Source organism: Ambystoma mexicanum, chromosome 2p (assembly GCF_040938575.1).
Source record: "Ambystoma mexicanum isolate Mex_15411 chromosome 2p, UKY_AmexF1_1, whole genome shotgun sequence".
Lineage (NCBI taxonomy): Eukaryota > Metazoa > Chordata > Amphibia > Caudata > Ambystomatidae > Ambystoma > Ambystoma mexicanum.
The window spans coordinates 1,360,177,274-1,360,204,241 of record NC_090923.1 but is presented as its reverse complement, the minus strand read 5'-3'; the positions used below and the strand labels follow the sequence as shown (position 1 = coordinate 1,360,204,241).

The window sequence follows — 26,968 nt, the reverse complement described above, 5'->3', positions numbered from 1 at the left end:
ACATGGCCTACCCCTGAAGATAGTCTCAGATCGCAGACTAGAGTGCATATCATGCTTTTGGTGACTGTTGTGTCAGAATATGGGCATCAAAAGAGCCTTATCTCTGGACATCACCTGGAACCTAATGGACTAACCGAACGCACTAGTCAAAGCCTGTCAATGTCTCTCAGAGGGATTGGAAGAAGTGAATACCTACAGCAGAGTTTGCGTACAACAATGCCCAGAAATCAGCCACTAAAATGTCTCCCTTCTATTCCATGTATGGCTATCATCCTCTGGCCATGTACGATTTGCTCTTACATAATGAAATACTGGCAATCAACGAAGACCTAGAGTCCCTACAAGTCATACGCCACAGACTACAGAAAAACATGCCAGTCCAGAAACGCACGAAAACACATGCTGACTGTCACTGTTCTACAGCATCCATCTACTCCATTGGTGACGTGGTGTGGCACATTATTTGCCGTCCCGATGATTGCCTACCAAACTCCGGCCTCAATTCTATGGGCCTTTTAGAATATCCAAGGTTGTGAGTCCCATTGATGTTCCTGTATGTCTTCCTCACACCTGGAGGATCAATCCAGTCATCCAAGTCATTGACGAACCTCAATACGAGGTTGACGCTATTTACGACATGAAGATGGTCTGTGGATGTCCGCACTATGTAGTGTCTTGGGAAGGCTATGGTGTAGCGGATCGTTCTTGGGAACTCTTACGATGTAGGTTTAGGGTTGGAAATAACCACTCGGGTGCCTTGTTTAGTTTAGGTCGCTTTAGTCAGTTCGTAGGAGCAGAGGTAAGTACATTAGGAATAATACAGGATACGTTCATAGGATAGAAGTATCCACCAGTCCCCCTTCTCTTAGGCTTCAGTTCTCAACTGACTCTCTGTGGAATCAGAGCAGCTTCACACAATAACATTCTACATCCAACACTCCATATTCAACACTCCAAGCCCACACACACTATCAGGGGATGACCAGAATAAGTAAAACTCAACAGGAACCGGTGGAAAAAACATATGCCTTGATGCTGTTGAAAGCCTTTCATCGCCAGAGACTCATATGTTCCTGTTTCTTCAATGCTTTGAGGAGGTGGCATACTATCACGGTTGCGGCCACTTACCAGCCGCTCTGCGCTTATGTTGTATTGGCGTTATGCCTGATGCGGCACTTGCCCATCCCAAGATAGCAGCGACGAAAGCATCATGATGTCATGGTGCCAATGCCGACACTCCTTTGTGATGGCAGTTTCTCCATAATTGGAGCTGCGGCACATCACAACGCTCCAGATTGTTCCAGTCTCCTTTCCTCAGTGCTGGTGCTGCGCTTCATTCCTTCCAGCCACCTGTGCCCTTGTGCTCCTGCTCCGCTTCGAGCTCCTTGTAGCCTGTTCCTCCTTCCTGCGTTACCTTCTTAGTATTATGCTGCTTCCTGCTGTTCTGTTTTCCCCCCAAGCTGATCCGTGCTGCTGATTCCCTCTGGTGTCTCCAGCCTCTGCACTTCCTGCATCGCCGCCGCCAATGATCCCCTGCTGCTGTTCCGACCTGCCGAATGCCCCCATCACACACTGCAGTGGGGGTTTTGCCTGTTGGCTTTTTTCCCAGGGACTAACCGTCCCTTAGGTCACCTGGGCCTCTATGCCTTCAGAGGTCAAGGTGGCTTATGGGACGGGCCGCCCTTATCTACACAACACTCTCTCCAGAAGCAAGGTAAGGTGTCGAACTCGGCCTGTCCACAAAACAGGTCACCACAACAACCTACGATAAAAATGTATACCCGAAGTCCTGTCACCTTTCCCACTTCACTCTGCAAATCACCAGGAGGAGCAAATGTAGCACTTGCCTGCTGTGATGTCATGGCAGTGAAATATGACTTTCATATGAAAGTGGTGTGATGTCACAGTAGGAGGGCACATCATTTAGAAACATGCGTATGCCCTAAAGGTAATGGTCTTTTTTGCCCTATGAAATCCATACACAACATTCCAGTAGTAGATATTTACCATTCTACAATTTCATTAGTAATCACACTCCACACAACTGTTTCACTGTACTATACATATCTGCAACCTTTGCTTACCTCAGACGTTGTTTGATGCACTTGTAAACAAAAGCACTTGAAGTGGTCTCACATGGTGGCATGAGGCGCCGTACAAATCACTAAAATCAAAATTATACATATTTTTTTGCAAGGGTCGATTTTGAAACTTGGGCTTCTACAAAGCAGATAAATTAAATGAATCCTCTGTTTGAACTCTCTCCCACATGGGATTGTCCAGTCTTGTAATTCGGTGATAGAAATAAACTCATTATTATTTCTAAATGGGAGCAAGTGGAATATGTCATGCTGCAAAACGCAATAAAGGTTACTAAAAACAGACCTGGTGGCCATTAAGGAAATTGAGTTTAAGGCAATGACTTTCTCCTGAGAAAAACACAGCGACTTTGGCCTTCAGAAGCAGCTGAGTATTAAAGTAAAAATAGCGCTATTCCGTTCTTTAGGAAGCTTATTAAAGTAAGCAGCACGGTGGTGGAAAGACGACAGAGTGTGTGAAAGATTGAGGGCAGAATGGCGACAGGAAGTCATCAGGAATCTGGGTTATCATAGCAACGCTCCAGAACGCTGCACATAATTGCGGGCCACGTCACTAGATGCACGTTAAGAGCACCGCTGTGACATGGTATAGGTTGTTATAGCTAGCGACGTTCGAACGAGCCTGCGCCTGCACTTGCGTGTAAACATTTCAAGCCTTTCTTTCTCCCTTTGCCGTTTTACTATTGCGCTCACAAGAAAAGAGAGCGTTGAGAATGACTGCTTCTGAAGTTGCAGTTTCGAGATTAGATAACACCGCATTTTCTAGGCTGTAAATAAGCTTTTAGGCCCCTGCGATTCATGATTATGCCTTGCACAAAGCGAGTGAAGATCCTGAAAGTGGGCTCTAGTCCTAACGTGGGCCAATCCGAAATATGCTCACCACTGAGTAGGTGCCAAAGCACTTTGAGGCAGGGAAGCCGACTTATGAATTTCCCAGGGGGGGCCCAAATACAGGAAGTGTCATCACTGGCAGTTATATGACCGGAAATTTGCATGTAGTCGCCCACCTGGTGCAACGGCGCGCGGGGGGGGGCGAGCGCGCAGAACAGTGGAAACATTGGCTAGCATGCACTGCATATACTAAAGTCAAGTAAGGAGATTTAAGCCATTGAGTTGCATTCCAGTAAGACATCACTGCCCCTCTCCACCGCTCTATAATTGTCCAGGTTGTAGTAGCCCTCTCTCAAAAGGCAGAGCAACACAACTAGGATGGGAGAATGAAATGCTAGAAGGTACAGCTGCAAGGTGGAGTACCACCACCACCACCAAAAAAAAGTTCCTAATTCAAGGGGAAACGAGAAGTAAAGACGTTTCCCGATTAAAAACTACCAAGCAAGACGTGTGTGGTGTCATAGTTCAGTAAAACATCAACAATTCAAAACTTACAATAGTGCTGCTGTAGATTGGCCAGCCACAAGTGACACTTGCTAAGATGTTACCTCTGGGTAACCAGATAGAGTTAGGGATGTAGCTTAATCTTAAACCTTTCAGTGGACACATCAGATGTTCTGCTGAAGTATAATGCAATCCCGCTGAAGTATAATGCAATCAAGTGTGGTTTCATACTTCGGGGGAAGAGTGTTAACTGCTTTTAATATTGTAGTTTACCAGAAATTCTGGTAACATAGTGTACAATGTTAAAAAGCAGTTACCCAGGCTCACCCTGCACCCAAGTGATGTTTGGGACTGATGGAAGCACTCGCGTCTAAATGTTGTAGCCATGGTTGTCTTCATGTTTTAAAAACTCCCACTTTCCTGGTTTTCAACATTCATTTGAAACACCCCTTATTCAAAAAATGAAGGAGTCAGTAAAAAAAGTACACCCCACTTATGGTTAATAACGTTTTACCTTCCAAGAAACAAGCATACACCTCATTTGTCAGGGACTGCTATTAGAGGCCCTGGAAGGGCCGGTGCTATCACTAGGCAAGGTTAGGCGCTTGCCTATATGCTGGAAATGTTAGAGAGCTGCAAAATGCTTTTTTTAACACCCCCACCCTACTGCCTTGCCTGGTGATAGCACCGGTCCTGTTGTTAGTTACTGTCTGCTGTAAGGCTGGCTGCAGCAGCAGACCAGGTGGCGCAGTGAAGGTTGCGACTTGGGGCCGGGTCAGGGTCACGATGGGTAAATGGGCGTGGTGGCAGCGCTGGCCCCTGTGCAATGTGCATTAGCACGCCACCAAGCACCACAAGTGCCCCCTTGACCGATCCGATCGTCAACTCAATGGTATGAATGCTGCAGTGCAGTGCGACGACCACGACGCAGGAGTCAGGACAGGTGAGGAGGACCCCTGGACCGAGGTGCCGTGCCGACTACACTGCCAACCATGTAAGTAGATGTACCAGTGCGCAAACCCACGTTAAACGTGCTTACTTACTTGCAGAACACACATGCTGAAAAACTGCATTGAAGGGCTATGTGGCGGCTCAAGAATGGGTTCCACATCAAGCCCCAAGCAGACTATTCAATTCAACAAAGCCAGAGTCAGTGCCTGCGAGATATCTTAGGAAGATTGGGGGTGGAGGACTGGGGTGTGGTTGCTGAAGATGGCAGTTGTTGGTGACGAGCAGCGCCGCCGCCAGCGAGACGAGGCCCAGTGCGAGGCTCAGCGCCGTCACCTGTCCCCGGGGCTCCATGGCTGGGGGCGCAGGGCATCAGGGGCTGAGAGCGGAACTACTGTGGGGGGCAGTGGCCAGCATGGAGCCTACGGCCCCCCTGCAGACTGCGGTCCTCACTCAGTGTGGGTGGTTCTACCGCTTGCTTCCCAGGTGCGAGCGCTCCAGGTCCGCCTAAACCACAGTACTTCCATATGTGGCTCAAAGACTCTGTCAACCTGTGGTAACATAATATTGCCTGAGCTTTACAAAATGTCATGTCATGTCATGAGGGTCCGTCTGAAGTCTCCCAAAAAGTGCAACTCTTGGTACGACTCCGATCTGGCAGCCCTAAAACGCAAGTGTAGGGCAGCTGAGCGGAAATGGAATTTGTCGGGCGAACCCTCTGACAAACTGGCCTGCCGCCTCCTTCAAAGGTGATATCGACTCTGCATCCGCACCAAGAAAAGAGCCTTTACTCAAGCCTGCATCTCCGTGGTATCAAGCAACACCGCCAACCTTTTCAGTCTGTAAGGAACTGACCAATTCTGAAACAGCCTCTTCTTCTGTCAAACCCACCCAGGACCTTTGCTCGGCCCTGGCTGCACACTTCATCACAAAAACCGAAGACATCCTTTCCTCCCTCCCTTCCACACCACAACATACACCTACACTGGAGCCTCTTTTGCCCCACCACTTCCCCTCTCTTCCCTCTCACCGTCTCACCTGCTGAGGTCGCCAGACAAGTCCGGTCCATGAAGGCCTCATCCGAATAGGTGGATCTCTGCCCCTCCAAAACCATTAAGGACAACATTGACTCCCTCGCCCGAGCCTTGGATGATCTCTGCAATCTCTCCTTTTCCACTGGAGTTTTCCCAACGGCTCTTAAGCACTCCCTTGTGCACCCTCTGCTCAAGAAACTCTCTGTCGACCCCTCCATTCTGGCAAACTACCACCCGATCTCTATCACTCCTTTCCTGGGCAAACTCCTGGAGAAGTTGGCTATCTCTCAGCTGACCCTCCACACTGAATCTTTTGGGTGCTTCCACGACCATCAGTCTGTTTTAGAGTATCCAGAGGCACGGAAACTGCTCTTCTGAACACCTGTGAAGAACTGCTCTCAAACTTGACACTAACACTCCCTCTGTCCTCATTTTCCTTGACTTCTCCTCTGCCTTTGACACAGTTAACCACAACATCCTGATTGCACGGCACTGTGACACCCTGGGAATCACAGTTCAGGCTCTGGTGTGGTTAACCTCCTTTCTCTCCGACGCCCATCCCAGGTGGAACTCAGAGCCTTTCTCTCAACTATCGCTCTCTCAGCTTGTGGCATACCCCAGGGACCTAACTTATCCCCCTGGTTCTTCAACATCGATATGGCTGCCTTGGCAAGTGTGACTGCCACTTTCACCTCTAACTTCCAGTGCTACGCGTGTGACACACAACTATCTTTCAGGCTACCCTCAGTCGCCTCCTCCTCCTCGCTCATATCCGACTGTCCGCTACTCAGTCACACCTGCTCCTGCCTCCCTACTTTCACTCTGACCGGCCTCCCTTGGCCCTGCGCCTGCACCCACCTGCAAGGCTAAAAACCTTGGAGAGATCTTCAACTCCACTCTGTCCATCTCCTCTCACATTTCTGACGTCGCTAAAAAGTCTAGCTATCAGCTAGACCTCCTCAGAGGTACTCTACCTTTTCTCACTTTCCCCCAGCGGCTCTCTGTCTCCAGAGCCCTGGTTCTCTCTAGGTTGGACTACTGCAACAGCCTCTTCCTCAACCTCCCTGCTTCTGCCCTGCGCCCTCTGCAACTCATCCAGAACAGAAGCGCAAGACTTATCCTTGGCCTCAAGACCAGCGACTGCATCTCTCTGGCACTGAAATCCCTTCACTGGCTCCCTGTGGCTGCAAGGATCAAGTTGAAGACCCTCTGCATTGTCCACAAGGCTTTCTGGAGCCTTGAACCTACCTATCTGCAATGTTGCCTACCTAAATACTGTCCCTCCCGAGCCCTCCACTCATCTACCTCCAACCTTCTGCGAATGAGCCGGTTCTTCAAGCAGAGATTTGGATGGAGATACTTATCCTCAGCAGGGGCCTCCCTCTGGAATAGCCCCCCTGCCACCCTCCGTCTTGAGCCTGATCTCCTTAAGTTCCGGAAACTCCTTAAGACCTTCCCTTTCTCCTCTTCCTTCTCTCTCCCCCTCTCTCCCTCCTTTTCTCTACAGCTTGCTGACTGGCTGCCTGGTTTACCTCAAAGTCTCACAGGTCCCTGGCAGCCCACCAGTCCTCCCTTGTACTTGCCTCAGCGCCCCGCACTCACCCCACCCTCAATGCACTTGAGAAAGGACCCAAGAGAGTGGCTCTCTCTGCACTTACCCTAGTATCCACCGACTGGGTGCAATTGGACCCCCCATGGAACTGTCTGTGCACTTCCACGATCCGAATGCACCGTGTTTGAAGATGTGTGTGCCCCCACTGGTCCCCTTTTCACACTGTGTGTCCCCACTGGTCCCTGTGTCTCACTGTGTGCCCCCACTGGTCCCTGTGTCTCAATGTGTGCCCCCACTGGTACCTGTGTCACAATGTGTGCCCCCACTGGTCCCTGTGTCCCACTGTTGTGCCCCCACTGGTCCCTGTGTCCCAATGTTGTGCTCCCATGTCCCAATGTGTGCCCCCACTGGTCCCCTGCCCCCACTGGTCCCCGTGTCCCAATGTGTGCCCCCACTGGTCCCCGTGTCCCACTGTTGTGCCTCCACTGGTCCCTGTGTCCCAATGTGTGCCCCAACTGGTCCCCGTGTCCCAATGTTGTGCAGTGTTATATTTGAGTTTGGGAGTGGCACGCGGGATGCGGTGGGAGTGGGGTGCGGTGGGAGTGGGGCGCGAGGTGGGGGGCGCATTCCTAGTGTTTCACCCTGGGCACCAAATGGGCTAGAAACTACCCTGCTGCCACCACCCATAGTGCGACAGAGGCCGTGCCTTTGTGGGGCCTCAGGCTCCATTAGGAGCCTATTCATGAAGAAAATAAAAAAATAATCTTTTGTCTTCATAAATAGGCTTTTAATGGAGCCACAGGCCTCACAAAGGCCCGGCCCTTGTCGCACTAAGCATGTGTGGCAGGGGCCGTGGATCGGGCTGCTGCTTGTTGATGAAGCAACAGCTAGATCCTTTGGTAATTTATCCTCTTTTTTTTTCCTTTTCAAACTGTGGATGCGCGCCCCCCTGGGCATGAGGCTGCGGCCCACCAAAGGGGCGTGCCCCACAGTTTGAATACCGCTGCCCTAAGCCCTCCCCTCCAGGACCATACACCAATATGAGTCCTAGAGGGGAGGGCTTAATCGGACATATTCACACTTTTACCCGGCCGCAGAGAAGTGATGCAGTATCGATGGAAAGGGCCAATGATGCTGCATCACTTCTCACCGGCCGGGGGGGGGGCTCAGCCCCGACTTGATTTTGCCAGGGGGGGCTCGGGCCCCGGAGCCCCCCCGTACTCTGCGCCCCTGCTTTGAGGGTGAAAATGTATATCTACGCTCCAAGCCACTCGTTTTCTTTTATGCAAAAGGCCACCGGCTCTCTCCCTGCCACTGGCGTTTCCCTACAGCCCTTGCTGCTTTTGGTGGGCCACTTTGAGGGGTTTCCCTGTGTCTTTTTTTGCACCCTGCCCCCACACATCTTTTCTCTGACTCTCCCCAAGTTCTCCCCCCTTCTACTTTACCACCCGACAGACAGACTGACCTGGCATCATGCTTCCGCTGTGCAAATTGCCACTCTATATTCTTGCCTCGAGTGGCGTTCTCCTAGTATTTCTGGTAGTTTAGTATCCTTCAGCCGATATTTTGCATCTGATATTTTCCCACCAGCATGCAGATATAGTATGGACATTTTGCATTTGTGTTCACCTTTATGGACATTCTGGAAGCACCCACCATTGTGTAAACTACACCAGCTTGTACTATGCTTTCTCAATCGGCCTTTGAATACCTGCCAGAGTTATTTTTACTACCAGCCACCTGCAACCTATGTGAGAACACCAACTGCAACCGCAATGGATGCATCTTGCCGGCTGAACTGGAACCACATACTTTGTGCCTCTGCTATCTGATAAGTTGTCACCCACGTTCAACAAATTCACCCTTTCAGCATGCTCTGCCACAACCATCTCCAAGTGAGAACTGCAACATCTCTGCAACCAACTTTTCACACCAGAGTCTCTAGATTACCAGCCAAATTCCTCCGATTTCCACATCAAGTATTTCAAACGTGTCCTCCTGAATTGCCAATCAGACCAGCTACAAGGACCTCTCATGCACAACATTATTGCCAATGACAATCTACACTGGGTTTTCCGGTCTACAACATGGATGACATTCAACAACCACACTCTGCTCCAAACAGTCCATGATAAACACTGTGAACACCTGCAAACAGGTAACTCTGCGGAAATATGATATGATATGGCATTTATAAAGCACCTATACACATGTGTTTCACACTACTTGGGCTCTCACAACTGACCAGACCCTAGCACTGTGTGAAATGAATCGGCCAGACTATCACAAAAGATGCCTGCTTATACCCTTACTCACATCGTATGCAGGGGCTTCTGTGGGGATGAGTAAATTGGGTTGATGATGGCTTTCAATTCTTTGTCTCAATTTCAGATAATGTTGCAATCAGCCATAATGTTGCAACCAGCCCAGTCCCCCGTTTCATTCAAAATCGTTTTACATTGTTTGGCTTTACTAGTGCAGAGATGTGCTTCGCCCCAGGTGTCACTTGAACAACATTGCAGCTAATAGGCCTATAGTTAGTTTGATAGGTTTTCATCCTGGATACCACCTTGCCTTGTGTTTCGCTCTCATCCTTATTCAATTGAAGCATATTTGCTCAGCCATGCCCATGCTTCAACAAGGTGAGAATAGTATTACATTCTCTACTCCAGATAGTCTCCCTGCTAGCCGCAGGGATATGCCAAACCTTCATTATTTAGTTGTGAGAAACCAAAGGGTGTCTCAATTGCTAGTCCCCAGGGATCCCTCTCTCAGGTGGCCAGGGCATGGCCACCACCTTTGGATCTGACCCTGGGGGTGGGCCAGTGTGGGAGGATCCCCTGGGTAGGGGGTCATTGGGGAGTGGGGGTGAGGCAACTGATGGTGAGGCGCAGTATTCCTCCCTTTCCCATACCCATACCCCATCCTATTTGATAGGATTCTCCAACGTCCCAACCCCCCCCTTCTACACAAACACTGGGCCGAGGAAGAAGGCGACTGAGAGTAAAGAGGCTAACACTTACATATCTCATTGGAGATGTCCCGTTAATCGGGTCAGGCAAAGTCAGGCACTTGACTTTAATCACATGCATCTGATACCCATTAGCTCTACCTACACGGATAACAGGCGGAACATAGAGGCACACAATGAGCAAGGAGGAACACGAGAAGGCGCAGATCTTCCGGGGGCAAAGGCAAACCCACTGGAGCAGGATGACCGATCAAGGGACTAGAGCAAAGTGTAGGAAAGCCCTGGAGATCCCTGAAGGAGGTCGTTGCCTCCAAGAAACCGTGAAGGATACGTGGAAAAAGAAAAATCCGAGATAAGAAGAAACCTGCATTGTGTTTCAAGGATGCTATCGACCCTCCCAGGTGAACAACATACTTAGGAAGCCGAGGCCAAGCCTGTGGTATTAACCTTGACTCAGGAATCAAAGCCGCAGAGACCAGAAAGGAATGCACATAACCGGTGAGTTAGCGAAAGACATGAAAGGCTGGTTTGTGTCAAGGAAAGATTGAATCCGCAACAGTGTATCTCACAATTGAAGGTTGCGCTCGTGCTGATGAGACACGAAAGAAAGCAAATCAGCAGTGAACTTTTTAGTTAGCAATAACTGCGAAGCTTATGATACAGAGTAGCGGAGTGGTCCGGCGAAAGGAAGTAGCCCACTCGAAAGTCTCTGCAAAGTGTTTGACGTCTTGTTATAAAGCGGCAAAGTGAACGAACTCTGAAATGCGCAATGGTCAAGATTCACCCTGGCAAAAGGGGAAGCGAAAAGGTGAATGCTTTAAGAGAAAGATTTCTTTGAACTTTTTGTGCTTGTGGTAATCATCTACCAAGACCAAGAGACACTAGGGAAAATTACATAAAGGGAGAGCTGAAGTGAAAGTCGAAGTGGTCCTGCAGAGGTCTGTAGTAAAAGCCTCACACATTCGAAGGTCTTCGACATCAGTGAAAGATCTGAGTCCGACTCAGGGAGACCTGGAAGGTGAAATAGGCTTGGGGAAGGGAACCCCTGCAAGTGCTGTGATTGGGAGGCCTGAGTCCATCTAAGAGAGATCGATGTTGAATCAGGTACATTTTGGTTGAGAGGTCCTACTGAGGGAGACCTATGAGAACTATTGATGCTTTGAGAATTCCGAGCCCGACCGAGGGAATCTATGTGAAATTTTGTTGAACTGTGGAAGAACATTTGGAGAGTTAGAAGAAGTGACTTTAACACTGAAGGCCCAGCAGGCCTCAATTCAGGTTTGAACTACTTGATAACCTGAGCCAAACTGTGTCATCCTGTTTACGGGGGGGGGGGCACCTTACTCCGTGCTGTCCAATGTGGGGAGGACAGCAGACTCAGCTATCTTTATCCTTTATGTTACAACACTGATTTTCCTTTGCAAACATAGTCCCCATTACACACTTTTTGTATAAGAGATAGGGCAGGCATTAGGTTTTGTTAATATAGGCCATTTTCATTTGACAAAGTCTGACTAGGACTGTGTTTTCTTTATGATTTGATGGTAGAGACTACTCCCATCATAGCTACAGGGCAAAGTAGGAGTTTTTTCCAAACCCCAAGAATTGAATAAAGGTTTTGAAACTTGTAAGTCTTGTGTCACGGTCATATTTGTGATACCATGCCTAGGTTGCAGTGTACAAAGTCAAAGGGATGCAGACAATGTGTTGTGTGCATTGCCCATTTCACTGCTGCTTCTGCATTAGGCATCTGATCTGTCTGGTTGTACTCTCCACTCCTTCCTAAGTGTTCCATTAACGTTCCTTATTATGTCCTTTACTTTAATCATGTGTGGTGTTTTTGTCTTAGTTACACAAGATGATTATGTGAATGTTAAAGATATAGGTTCTCTTTCAGTTCTTTGTCAGATGGAAGACCTGGCAATAGAGTCCTGCGCTACTGTGGCAATCTAAGAGGCGTTCATCCAAACTCTAACTGCAATATCAGTAATGATGGGGGGTACAGAGCATGCACAACAAGGAAGGCGTATGCACAAAAGATCAGCGCATAACAATGGAAAACATAATAAGATAACATAAGAAACTGGCTCTGGCACGTGATAACACAGTAAGTAACTTTGTAATAAATGGAAATGGTATGCAGGGTAACACAAACGTTTGCACTTATGTGCTGTTGGGTCATATGCATGCAATTTTAAACCTTCACAAGGCCAAATGGAAATGGGGTGCATTCCTGCTTACTCTTTAGTTTTCCTCTCCGTCTAATGAAGAAATAAATACTCACTGCAAATTTGCCTGGCCGTCACCATGTATGAATGGATTCCTAGGGAATATGCCTGGTCTTTAGCAGGTGCAAAACAGAGGTGGTCTCCCTAGGAATCCATTATTTTCATGCCTGCATGAAAATGTCATGTCATACAGCCGTGAAATGAAATGCACTGACAGGACAGAGGTCAGTGAAGAGGAGATCTTCTCCCCGTTCCATGCCCTGCACCCCTCTTCCCAATCATTGCTCGAAAATTGGGCAGAGCTCCAAATGGAGGCGTTGAAGCATTATGCATTGCTTTTACATTTGTTTCCCACTCCACTACATTTTAAAATGAGGCTGCATGAGCGGACACCTCTGCTTCCGCTCCACATTTATACAGACTACTGGCCCTCCTTGCTGGCATATGTGCATATTCTTTTTGTTTATCAAATTAAAAGTTCCCACATTACATGCATCTGATCTACGTAAGTCCCCATTCAGTGGCATTTGTGCATATTATTTTTGTTTATCAAATTAAAAGTTTCCCACATTACATGCATCTGATCTACGTAAGTCCCCACTCAAATTAAATTATAATTAATCATAAGGCCTGTTTTGCGCTGATTAAATAATAAAAATCTTTTGAATATAAAAACTTGGAATAACATTTCTGACAATGGGCCTCATTATGAGTCCGGTAGTAGCAGGGCCGGTAAATACCAGCACGGCTGCCGCCGGAGTAATTTTCTTCTGGCACCCGGCAATGGGGACCTAACGGGCATTACAGCCATGGTGGTCCCGGTAATTCCCTATTGCCGGGGGCCGGAAAATATTACTCCCCATTCCCATTCGAGTCCCATTGGACTCAATGGCAATGGGGAGGATGGATGCACCGGCACCGTTAATAGTGGTGCCGATGCATCCGTCAAGGTCTGCGAGCAGGTGCCGAGCGGGTGCCGTTCCAGCCGCCATGACAGACCTGGCGGGCGGAAAGGCACCCACTCTCAGATCTCGGTGTGTGCTGGTCCGGTGACAATTGTGCCGGTAGCTTATCAGCACCGTTGTTACTGGACCGGCACACTCGTAATGAGGCCCATTGTATAGTTAAAAGACAAAAAGATTAAGTCTACCTTCTTCAGGTAAAGATCATTTTCCTCAAGTTACAATTCTAATAAATATGCATGGTAAGACATCAATTACCCAAGTGCTTTAAGGTGGGTTGTAGCATACAATTCAATAAATGTATATCTCTCTTTAAACAACATGAAGAAGTTAAACAACCTTGAGTGGCAAAATAAAAATACACTGATTGAAAAGTAACAAGCCTTGAATGGTAGAAAACCAATTCAATTGCCTACACCTGTTTTGCGAAACCTATTTTGCATATACCAACTATAGGTGCAAGCTTCTCCAGGGCTTAATTAAAGAATCTCCTTCACATAAAACGGAAGAAAAAGACCCAAAAAAACAGAAATAGTAAATTAGTAAATTGTAATGTGCTAAACCTTAATTTAAATTTTGTACAATGGATGCCACATTATGAGGTCTATTTTTTGGGAAGCAGACGTCCCAATGCACCATGATTAGAGCTCATGAATTTGTTTGTATCAGGCAATTTGGTGCTATCTAATTCCTTAGGAATTGTCCTTTGTGAAATACTTCCTGCATAATAAATTGAGAATGATTTTTCAATAGTTTGAGAGGATCTGATATATACATCTATATATGTAATGGACATCTGATAAGTTATTATTATGACAGCGGTTTTTACCAGTTGGTATTGTGAAAGTGACACTGAATCTCCATTTTCTTATAGTAGTTTTAGATAATATGTTACTTTGTTGCTGAAAGAATATAATACATTCTATTAACTGAATCTATACTGTTATTGTCAAAGTCAGTTATTTTTATTGACTATGACATGCAGATAAATTATAATCACTTACTACTGTCAGTGTCTCTGGATTCAGTTCATGAGCTTGTAAACTCAAACCGGTTTCATGCCATGTGGTTTCTGCGTTCGTCATTAAGACGGACAGCATTTTGTTCGTATTTATTTAAACCAAGGGAAACAAAGAGGGAAAGTAGACACACTTCGATGTGGACCGCCTGGTAAATGTGACAACCATTTTTAAAATATTAAACAATGTTAAGGCGAGGGGGGTCATAATAATTGTTTGGAGTTATAATCTCCATTCTAAGTCCTTTTCAGACTAAATTGTATTATTCATTACCTGTTGGTATTTAAAAGTAAAGTGCTATAGACACTAATTCTGTCTATATCTTGAAAACCAGGATGTACTTATTTTGGATTCAAATCGTATTTTCATAAATGTTCTACAGTGCTTGCATACCACGTAACCCTCAGTGAATTATGGGCAAGGCTAACGTCCTATGTAATGATACTTAGATATTTCACATTGATGTATTATGTTGTATGACATAAGTACTTGTTAAAATAATAGCAATGCTTACATATCAAATATATGTGTTTTGAAATTGAAATAGACAGTTTTCTTGAAATTACATTTTTACACTACAAATATGCAAATAAGTAACATCTTTAATTAACGTTTTTAGGACTAATCCATATTCACAAAGAGGAATGCAATTAATGATCAAGACTGAGACCTCTATTGATTGTCCTTAATTAAAATATTATTTCATGTTCTTTTCTTCACAGTTGTTGCTCAGAATTACCTCTGCGTTCTCCTGTAGTCACCTTTAAAATACATTTTATATGCTTCAAATCTTCATCTTGGTGTGCCATTTTCCAATGTTGTGCCAATTAATTCTCAGATCTCCCATGGATATTGACCATAGGTGTTTGCATATTCTAATGTGAAGTTGGCGAATAGGGCTTGCTCCATAGTATAGTTTACAAATGCATTGAACAATATACAGGAACATACTGGTCTTACAGTTTATAAATGGTTAATATGGTATGTTTTGCCAAAATGGTCTGTTATCTCTGTTTTGTTCATTGCAAATGAGCACATCTTACATTGTTCACACTTGTAAAAACCTTGTGTAGAATTGCTCAGCCAGGCATGTTTCTCTATAGGTATTTTATGAAGATAAATGAGGCTAAGTAGGTTTTTTAAGTTTGAGCTCTTTTGTAAACTATTGTAGCTATCACCTATATATTTACTGATTTCTTAGCCCATCATGTAATTCTCATGTTTTTGTAATGTTTTGTATACAATGTTGCAATTACCACTGTATTGTGTCATGAATAAAACTTTATCTATGGTACATTTATTTTTTTCTTTTGGGACCATCAATACAGTGCAATTTTGAAAACGTTTGTCGTTTAGTGCATGTACGATAATATCTTGGTTGTACCCTCTTGCCATACATTTTTCTTTCAGAAACCTATATTCTGCATGGAAGTCATCATTATTACTACAGTTTCTCCTAGTTCAAATACGCTCTCCAAAAGGGATATTTCTAGTAATACTTTTGAGATGGCAACTACTAATAATGTAGATTGAAGGAGGAGGGTCGGCAAAAGAAGCCAAGGCGGAACGTTGCGCTTGCAACAATAAAATTCACACTCTGAAGGCAGCAGGTGGCTGGGGGTTGTAGGTACGTTGCCCAAGTACTCTACGGTAATGGCAGATCAAAGAACGTTTTTCAGTCTCACTGCGCCAACACAAAGAGTATGGAGACACTGCTTAAATTGCAGATCGATCGTAGGTTAATATGGTTGGGCTTTTAATTTCCTCACAGTTGCAGCAATTTGTTAGTTAGTAGCCGGACCTGGTGGTCTACTTTGAATGCGGCTGAATTCCCACACGAATAATAATGTAGAATTAGCCTCAGTGTCATTATGATGGGTCTTTGAATTAATGTGATCATCTATATAGATGTAAATCCAAGAAAATTATTTATTGTTTACTATGTGTCATTGTGAATTGAGTATTTAAATGTTTGATGTTCAGAAATGATATGAGTGTGATGTCTAAACTATCTGACCATATCATTAAAATGTTATAAATATATCTTGACAAGAGATTTTTTTGTGTTGGTTTCAGACATGTTGCTTCCATCCAGCCCATACAAAGATTTGCAGATGCAGGAGCGAACTTAGATCCATTGCTATCCCAACTGTTGTTTGCAAAGGCTGCAATTAAATAAGAAAATGTTCCGGTCAATTATACAGTTTAATAAATCAACAACCATTTCAGATTCTTAAAATAAACTGGCCAATCTTTTTGAAGTACTGAATTGCTTCCAATGCCAGGCCATGTTTTATAGATGTATGTAGTGACATGACATCCATAGTGACCAGAGTGTTATTACTCTGCCGTTTTAGTTGGCTTATTATTTGAAGGATATGCATGAGTGATGGTAAACACTGTACCAGTGGATTAAATACTCCATTCATGAATTTGGATGTATTCTCTGTACCTGAGGAAATACCATTGATGATTGGTCAAAAGGAAGGTCATTATGTACATTTCATATGAACCTTTTGGAGAAAGTATATAGTTGGCATTGTAGGACATTTTATTGTAAGTTTTTTTTTGTTAATGTATTCACTAACATACCTTCTCAAAACCAATGTTCTATTACTCAGGTATAACTGCACTACCTATGAGAGATTGGATCAAAGCGTCTTCTGTCAACCATGCTTGCATGAGTGAAAGACCCGGTTGTGGCACCCTCCACCTAAATTGGTACCCATGCTCCTCCAAAAATATTTTAAAGCACCCCCTTTCCTTGTTTCCATCATCTATTTAAACACCCCCTTATATTCGAAACCAAGGAGTTAGTACATTCTTTGTGCCATATTTCTTTCCTCGAAAATGCAGATGGTCACAACTTTGTCACGAATGTTCCTTATTATTTCTTGTTTAATCACATTATACATGCAGTACCACAAGTACCATAGTCCATTATGTGAGACTTAAACTGCCTTATTCTTTCATACCTTATGGGAGACAACCAGACATCTTGGCAGGGTTTGAATTTGCTGGGAGCCATTTATCTCTTGCGTCTAGATTAGGGGAGTCTGGCTAGATTGAAAACAATAGCTACCAGGAGCTACTTTTGGCTCCTCACGCGAACTGGTACCTTATAAACATACATATGTGACATTAATTATGAGCATTTGAGAATGTTAATAAAGAATTATTAGGACACAGCTAGTACACATTTAAAAATAAAGGGTCATGCATAATGTGCAAAAAGTTAATGTTTCCTCGGCTGTGGAAGTGCGCCGTGTACTCACTCGGGGTTCCTCAGCAGTAGTTCCTGCCTATTCATGATGCCCAACACCCAGCAGCGGGTATTAGATACTGCTCATTGAAGCTCAATTTCGAAGTCTGCTCGCTATATATTGCCCTACAATTTTTACAACACAGAAATCATTGTTTCATACAATCAGAACACATTCTTCTCATGTCAACAAATGAAAGACATCACCGCCAGCATTCTTAAATATAAAATAAAAGGGTTATGTGATGCAGGTACTTACTTTAAAATGTCTGGGACTTGTGACTTGAAAGAGAAACAGGGTATTGCTACGTTTCATTTCACACTTGCCTCTGCCCTAGACTCCTAACAAAAGAAAAGACAAATGTGCTGATCAAAAGAAATAGAGGCTGGGAGGAAATTACCTGGGGCTGTCTGCCTGTGAAGCTGTACTGAGACATGACCTGCACATTGTGTCAGACCCCTTGTCGAGCGGTAACTTGGAGCAGCAAAACAAAAAAGCAACAATCTTTAATTGTGAAAACACAGATGCAGACCTCTATGATTTGTACTTCAAAACCGCACCCTTTTCCTAATTGTCATGGACGAGCATGCACACAATATGGTTAAATGCCACCGCCGGGGTGAAAGCCCATGATGAACAGAGAGCAAGATGAGAATTTCAGCTGCATCACACAAGGAGTCCCTCCTGCTCCCCCTCACACCCAGTTTCCCCATCCCAAGCCAAAATCTGTGAAAAGCCATGGGAGAAACGTGCTAACATGGAATCAATGCTAATACTGGTCAGGCCATATGTAGATGCTCTGGGAGGAATGTGGTACACTCCGAGCAGGAAGAAAGGAAGTCTGGCACTTGAGAACCAACAGATGATTATGTATGCACTTTATATTGGGGTACAACTTCAGGGATGATCCAGAATCGGGGCGCTATGTGAAAAACATGATGGAAAAGAAGCGTACCACTGCACATCACATTTTGCCAACAACGTGTGAACCAGCAAGAAACAGTGTTCACACTTTTTCTATTGGTGACTCAGAACTCCCCTGGAGTATAAACAACTCTGTTTAGAACAAGACTTATATATATATAGATTAACAAAATAACTAGCACAGGAATTCAATAAAACATGACTGAAGAATACATCAATGTAAATAAAAAGAATCCAAAATTAAATATACATAGCATACAAGAAAATATAATTACATCACATATAATAGATCAAATTCACCAATGTAATATGTCAAAAATATAATGTATCAAAATTGTAGAATGTCTCAAATTGAAATTTGTAGAAGAGCAATTAGTCTCAAGGTACATCCCTTGATTTGTAGGTCTCAATCCTGTATTTATTTTATTTGTAAAGTGCACATTCGACCCGGAGGCATTGAGGCGCTGTTGCAGGTACAAGTCAAGAACATACTTTGTCATACAATTGTGGTTTTAGACACGGAAAAAAAGGGTATCATAGGTGCAGTTACAATCGTAGCACAATTACATGATTGAGAGGCACTACTAAGCAACAACAAGGTTAGCATAGGTGCAGTTGCAATTGTAGCACAATTACATAAATTGAGAGGCATTACCAAACATGTTAATGGTATGGTGTGGTAGAGATGGCGATAATTGTTTGACAAGTAGGAGCGGTGTGCAGGTGGTGTTGCATGTTTAGGAGAACAGCCGAGTTTTGAGAGCTTTCAGAAAGATCCAGTAGGATTTCTCAGCCCTCATGGTGGGTAGGAGGTCATTCCAGAGTTTGGCTGCCAGGTAGGGGAAGCTTGAGCCTTCGGCTTTGCATCTCTTTACTTTGGGCACGACTAGTCGATCAGTGTAGGGGGTCCTAGTGGGTCTTGAAGAGTGAGCTTTGGTGATTCTTTGGATGAGGTATTGGGGTGCTGAATGGGAGAGGCACTTGTGGGTAATGGAGAGTGTTTTAAAGGTGATGCGCTCCTGGGTGGAGAGCCAGTGTGCTTCTCTACTAGCTTTGGAGATGTGTTATCTTTTCAGGAAATGGAGGGCTGCTCTCAAGGCATTGTTTTGGACGACTTGTAGTTTCTGGATATTTCCAGAGGTGCCTGAGAATAGGACATTGCATGGCACAGGCAATTGTGAGGCAGTTGTTTTGGTGAGGACGGTTCTGGCTGCGTTGAGTACCTTAGTGGCGTAGGCTGCAGAAGAGGCAATGGCACTTACTTGTCTAGACATAGTGAGAGAAGCGTCGGGGTAAACTCCTAGAGGCTTTACCGAGGTTGTGACGGGAGTTAGGCAATTGTCCATCCAGAAGGCAGTGTATTGATTATGGAGAGATTTGAGGGCATTTGGTGATCCTACAATTAGGATTTTGGTCTTGTTGCTGTTGAGACAAAGATGATTAGTTGCCTGAGAGTAGGATCAGGATTTAACCCCTTAAGTGCCAAGAGCGAGGTATCTCGTCCTTGGAATTGCATACGCAGTGCCAAGGACGAGATAGCTCGTCCTTTTCAGCACCTTGTTTTGTTTGAGATTCTCCCCTTTCCAACGCCACCCTGTGTGACAGCATTGCTGCCCGCGGATCGGGCGCAGGGTCCTCGATGCGCGGGCAGAAATGCCCACTAGACACCAGGGATGTCTTTGAATGCGGGGGGGGGGGGTTGGGGGCTGCTTACAGTAAGCAGCCCTCGCCCTCCCCCACCCCCAAAGCATGGGGGCACATATATGTACAACCCTGGGTGCAGATGGCTGATCATCTGCCCCCAGGGAAGGGGGCAAAATAAAAAAATAAAAAAGAATATTTAAAAAAGGGACTTTTGGGTGGGAGTGGGGGGGGGCACTAGCCACCAGGGATATATTTTACAGAAAAGGGGGGGTGGCCCTCTCCCCGTCACCTCAACGGGAAATGGGGCACCCCTTGTAGCCCTCCCTGTGGGCAGATATCTGCTCCTAGGAAGGGGCATCTGACCCCAGGGAGGGCTGCATGATATGCCACCCTCTTATCTGCCCCCAGGGAGGGCTGAATGAGATGCCCCCCTGCATTTGGTGTGGGGGGGTAGAGGGTCACCTCCTACTACATTTTTGGTGCCCTCTCCCCCACACCCCAAATGGAGCGGGGGTGTACCCCACACAGCCGTTTGTAGGAGGCCCAGTGAGGACTGCATGAGGTGCCCCCGCCACCCATTTGGGGTGAGGGGGGAGAGGGCCATCAAACAATGTGGGACAGACCCCCCAGTGGGTGGGGCAGTAAGGGTGGGGCACCCTGGGGCCTGATTGGCACACCAATGTGCCCCTCTGTGCCAAGGCAGCACAATTTGTTCATGTGGGCAACCTACATATTTGGGCCTAGGGTGTCGAAGCCAGCAAGGAAAACAGGGAATCCCATGCATTTCCCAAAAGAGGACTCCCGTGGGAATGCACAGAGGTCTGACTTGCGTGAAGAGGCCCAGAATTTACAACCCAGAACCCCAGACAAAGTGAACATTGTGTTTTTTCCCCACCAAATATCACACTTTGTCGGGGATTGTGGCTAATTAAAACTGGGGCAATTTGCGCAAGGCAGATCTCTGTGGATTCCCATGGGTGTCCTCTTTTGGGAAATGCATGAGGTTCCCTGTTTTCCTTGCTGGCTTCTACACCCTAGGCCCAAATCTGTAGGTTACCCACATAAACAAAATGGGCAGTGGCGAAAGGCTTGGGGTTACCAGTGGGTTACCCTTTTCCTTTTGTGCCTCCGGTAGGTGCACCCACACATGTGAGGTACCGTTTTCATCGGGGCACGGGTATGTGGTCCCAGCGATGGTCTCCTGCAGGAGCAGATGGATAGCCCACCCAGTCCCTCAAACCAGTATAACCAACAATCTGTTTAACAATTATTGGATTGACCAGAATGGGGGAAAGGGGGAAATTGGAGAAAATAACAAATGGTCAGGATAACACTGGAGTCCTTAACTGCTAAACACCTCGGAACTCTGGATACCTGCAATGATATAACAACAAATAAACTCTGGGTTAAACTTCACTAACTCTTTTTTAAATTAAGTAAATATAAGTATCCTTCCCAAAACCCCTTAATTACCTGACAGTCTCTGTTTATTTACTGAGAGACTCTTGAAGGATTTATCTTCATATATAACTTTACTTTTCTCAAAAAATCAAGATCTTTAATTTTCTAATCTCTTTTGCCTTAACAGGATTTCATTGTGAAGTGCTTACTTGCAGATATTTAAATTCAAACATGTATTGAATATGGAAACTTTAAATATTTTCTTTTTGTTTTGCAGTCTTTTACTATAGTACTCTCAAGTCTTCTTGTAAACTCGTTTACTTGTGAAAATTAAACGCAGCAACCAGTTGATTAACTTGAAAAATGAATGCACACATTATCTGCATGTAACGCTGCTTTCAGAGTTGCGCTATTTTAATGATAACTGATAAGAAACTGCTTACTATTAATTCTTTTACTGAATTGCCACAATATAATGCTTCTTGTGATTGACAATCGCAGTTTACTTCTATTACTTCTGAAAGAGCGCGGCTTGCTTGAGTTTAAAGTTTGTACTCACTCAATTGATTCTTCTGGAATTACAGCTGACTGAACGCGACTTACTTGAATTAAAGATTAAACACATACGCGATCGATTCAGCTGCACGTCTTCTCTCTCAAAACATCTTTCCATGCGCTCACGCGATCGATTCAGCTGCACGTCTTCACCCTAAACGAATCTTTCTTCATTAGGAAAGACTAACTACGCAACGACCGTTGGTACTTCCTGGACATGTCGCAGGACACCTTTAGGTACTTTCCTTTAGCCTTAACACGCGACACGGACACGCATACACTAACGTTAATGTTTTCTCCAATACGCATTAGATAGGCGCGCAGAAACAGCAGTTCTAATCTAGCATTGCAATGCTAAACAATAACACGCACGAGCCGGCACAACGTTGAATAAACACTTTTACAGTTTGCGCGCACGTTAAATATCCAAGTCTATAAACAAGTAAAAACCTTCCAGCATTGAACTCGAAACGTAACAGCAATCTGCAACTTCTTTTTAAATTCAAACGGATAATATCTTCAGCTTAATCTGTACATGCAGTTCCTTTTTAACTTAACAGTTTTTACAATTACTTTTTCTCTGTCACTTATCTGTAAAATTGTATCTGGCACTTCATAGAATTATCTTCTAAAAATGAGTTTTCTTTATGTAGTTTCTTTGGTTTTCCTCAGGAGCTCTATTTCGCTGTGACCGCTCTCATGCTGATCTTGAATGAAAGGCAGTCTAGAATCTTTCTTTAGGTTCCAAACTGCATCTCTGTAGTCATTATCCAATCACTGCTGACCAGGAAGTTCTCCACCATCTTGAGCTGGGACAGAAGTTGTTGGCTGGATAATGATGATTAGATTAAGGAAATATCTTTTATGCAATTAACCCAACCGTACCATTATAGTCTAACCTAATGCCTTCTGTTGCCCAACCTAATGCCTTCTGTTGCCTAGGGACCTGACAGTACCCCCCCCCCTGACAAAGCCGTGCCCCAGGGCCTGGTTTCTCTGGTCTTCGTAAATGAAATCTCTTAACCAACATTGGTGAATGTACATCTTGCTTGGAAACCCATGATCTTTCTTCGGGACCATACCCCTTCCAATCTATCAAATACTGAAGTCTACCTCGAACCACTCTAGAATCCAGAATGTCCTGAACCTCATCCTCCTCTCCTGAATCTTCTACACTAACTGAACCTGGTGCCTGAGTTAATCTAGTTCCATTAACACATGGTTTCAAAAGATTGACATGAAAAGTGGGATGAATTTTTAAACTAGTTGGTTGATAATTTCAATTTGATAGTGACTGGGGAAAGAACCTTTTCTATTTCAATTGGTCCCAGAAAGCGTGGACTAAACTTGTCTTTACCTTTCAAAGATATGTTCTTACTTGAAAGCCAAACCATATTGCCTGGTTGATATTTTGGAGCTGCCCTACGCTTGCGATCAGCAAATCTTTTGTAATCAGACTTACTCTTTTGTAAAGCCTCAACAGCCTTTTTAACATTCTCAACCATGGTTCTCAATCTCCCTTCAACATCTGGAACTTCAACTTCATCAAGATTCACATCTCTAAGAAACCTTGGATGAAATCCCTGATTTAAATAAAATGGTGACATATTCGTCGAATCTTTAGTGGTATTATTATAACAAAACTCTGCCAACCAAATTAACTCCACCCAACGTTTATCTGTCTTAAGGTAACATAGCAAGTATTTTTCTAACTCTTGATTCACCCTTTCGGTTTGACCATTTCCCTCTGGATGAAAACTAGTAGTTAGACAAACCTCAATATTCAATTCTTTGCAAAATGCCTGCCAGAATCTTGACACAAGTTGAGAACCCCTGTCAGAAATTACTTGTGTAGGAAGTCCATGTAATCTTACTACATTTTGTAAGAATGCTTGCCCTAAATTAGTAGCTGTAGCTGAACCCTTAATTGGAATAAAATGACTAGTTTCAGAAAGTACATCTACTACTACTAGAATTGTGGTACAACCTTGATCTAAAGGTAACTCTACAATATAATCTAGAGAGACAGTGTGCCATGGACGAGGAGGAATGGGTAAAGGGTTCAACAATCCCACTGGTTTCTGATTCACTGACATCACCTGTGCACAGGTTTCACATGTTCTAACATAATTTAAAGTGTCTTTACGCATTCCTACCCACCAATACTCTCTACGTAATAACTCCAAGGTTTTCCTAAAACCTGGATGTCTAGCCAAAACTGAATCATGACATTGTCTAAGAGCTTCTTCCTGAATCTTTTCTATAGGCAAATACAACCTGGTATCCACAAATGGTAAACCATCTTTAATCACTCGTGCTGGATCCTTTCTTGCCCACTCACTCATTTGTTCTTCAGTCATTTCCTTAATCACTTGTTCATCCAAACTCACAACCTTTTGTATCTCAGCAATCACAAAATTATTATCTTGAAGCAATGGTACTGGAGACAAAGAATCTTCCTTAGAACTTCCAGGATTACATCTGCATAAAGCATCCGCTTTGCCATTTTGCCGCCCGGGTTTAAAGGTAATCACAAAGTCAAAATCTGCGAAGAAAAGAGACCATCTTAATTGACGCGGGGTTAAAGTTTTAGCTGAACGCAAGAAAGTTAAATTCCGATGCTCCATAAGAACAGTAACTTTGTGACGTGCTCCAAGCAAATAATGTCTCCATTCTCCAAATGCCGCCTTTATCGCCAAAAGTTCTCTGTCAGAAATGGTGTAATTTCTTTCAGCACTTGAAAACTTTTTAGAATAGAATGCAACTGGATGTAATTGTCCTGTACTAGGATGTCTTTGTGAAAGCACAGCTCCTAAGGCCAAATCTGAAGCATCTGCTTCAACAAAAAATGGTTGTTCTATATCGGGATGCAATAATATTGGCCCTGAGGTAAACTTTTCCTTCAAAAACCTGAATGCTTCCGCTGCTTCTTTCTCACAAAAAAATGTTACACCTTTCTTTAACAATCGAGTCAAAGGTGACACAACTGACGAGAAGTCTTGAATGAACCGCCGGTAAAAATTGGCAAAACCAATAAAACTCTGTATATCCTTCACACAAGTAGGTGTTGGCCAATCTAGAACTGCCTTAATCTTACTGGAATCCATCTCCAATCCAGCTGGTGAAATTACAAAACCCAAAAATTCCACTCTGGTCGTGTGAAATTGGCTCTTTTCTAACTTGGCAAATAGGTGATTCTCCCACAACTTCAACAATACTTTTCGCACATGTTCCTGATGTTGGTCCACTTTCCGAGAAAAAATAAGAATAACATCTATGTAGACTACTACAAAAACATCAAGATATTCCCACAAGACTTCATTGATAAAATATTGGAACGCTGCAGGCGCATTGCAAAGTCCAAACGGCATCACTTGATACTCGAACAAACTAAAGTGAGTTTGAAACGCTGTTTTCCACTCATCACCTTCTCTGATCCTTACTAGGTGATAAGCTCCACGAAGATCTAACTCAGTGAACACCTTAGCCCCTTGAATAGCATCTAACATGACTGAGATCAATGGAAGCGGATAATGATTCTTGATTGTGACTTATTAAGTGCCCTATAATCAATGCAAGTTCTCAAACTCTTATCCTTCTTGGGCACAAAAAATAATGGCGATGCCGCTGGCGATTGAGAATGACGAATAAATCCTTTCTCGAGATTTTCTTGTAAATAAGTCTTCAAATGTTCATTCTCTCTCTCTGTTAATGCATAGATTCTGCCACAAGGAATTGGAGCCCCATCTTCCAAATCAATTTTGCAATCATAATGGCGATGCGGTGGTAATTCATTTGCCTCACACTCACTAAACACATCCTCAAACTCACGATAACATTCAGGCAAAATTCCTACCACAGCCCCAATGAACTGTTCTTCTGTTACCCCGTTAGCCAAAAACTCTCCCAGACTCTCATTTTTTCCGACATCACACTCTTCAAAATCAGCAACACAATGTTCAGAATAATACTCAGATCTAAATTCCATTGTTCTTTTAGCCCAATCAATAAATGGATTATGCAAAGTCAACCAAGGCATTCCTAAAGCAATTTGCAATTGAGGAGCATCGATTAACTCAAAAATGATTTTCTCCCTATGTTCTTCAGCAATCTTCAATCCTATAACTTCTGTAGTCTCTGTTATGAGTCCTGAGCTGAGCTGAGTTCCATCCACTGCTCTAACCTGTACAGGAATATCTTTAGTCACAACTGGCACTCCCAAACGGATGGCTAAATTCTTGTCCATAAAATTGCATGTTGCCCCTGAATCTAAAACACAAGGACCCCCACATTTCAAACCTCCCTTCCAAAATAAGGATACATTTATAGTAATGTGTGGGACCGATGCTTGAATTGTGTTTGCCACCATCTGACCTCTTGCTGAAGATGTGAAGTTTCTTCGAGGGGTTCTAGGACAATTTCCAACGAAGTGACCACTGTCTCCACAATAGAGACAAAGATTTCCTTTTTGTCTCTTTTCTTTTGTTAAAGGTGGTCTAAACTGTCTTTCCCTTCCAGACACCTTAACATCTCTTTGAATAAAATCTATCTTTGTTCTCTCACTGCGAACCCAAGGTCTACCCTCGCTACCTGATCTTCTACGCTCTAAACGTCTCTCACTTAATCTAGCATCAAGTATTAACACAAGAGTAATTAAATCCTCACAAGAAGCTGGTCTTTCAACAATTGTCATCAAAGCATCTTTTAATTCATCTCGCAAACCTCTATAAAAGAGCGAAGATCTCTTCTCTTCAAGCCATGCACATTCTAGCACTAAAGCTCTAAACTGCGTAATATAAACTGATAAGTCCTTATTACCTTGTTTCAATTCTAGTAACTCAGTATCAACACTCTGAATTAAAGTACGTCTATCAAACATCTTTTTAAACTCGACTTTAAATAACTCCCAACTCTCCAATTCTCTGACTCCACTTCCAACCAAAGGAACTGACCAGGCAGCCGCCTCACCAGTCAAATATGAAATTAAAAAGGCCACTTTTGCTCTCTCATTGGGAAATGACTCTGGTCTACAC

At 44.2% G+C, this 26,968-nt stretch overlaps 1 long non-coding RNA gene across 1 annotated transcript in view; it reads left to right on the top strand.

Annotated features, from left to right (window-relative positions):
* Positions 1–15,421, top strand: part of LOC138566052 (uncharacterized) — a 298,613-nt gene extending 283,192 nt beyond the window's left edge. The window contains exons 3-4 of the long non-coding RNA XR_011301820.1: positions 11,837–12,046; positions 14,871–15,421. This is a non-coding gene — a long non-coding RNA (uncharacterized lncRNA). The remainder of the gene's footprint in view (positions 1–11,836; positions 12,047–14,870) is intronic.
* The last annotated feature ends 11,547 nt before the right edge of the window (positions 15,422–26,968 follow it).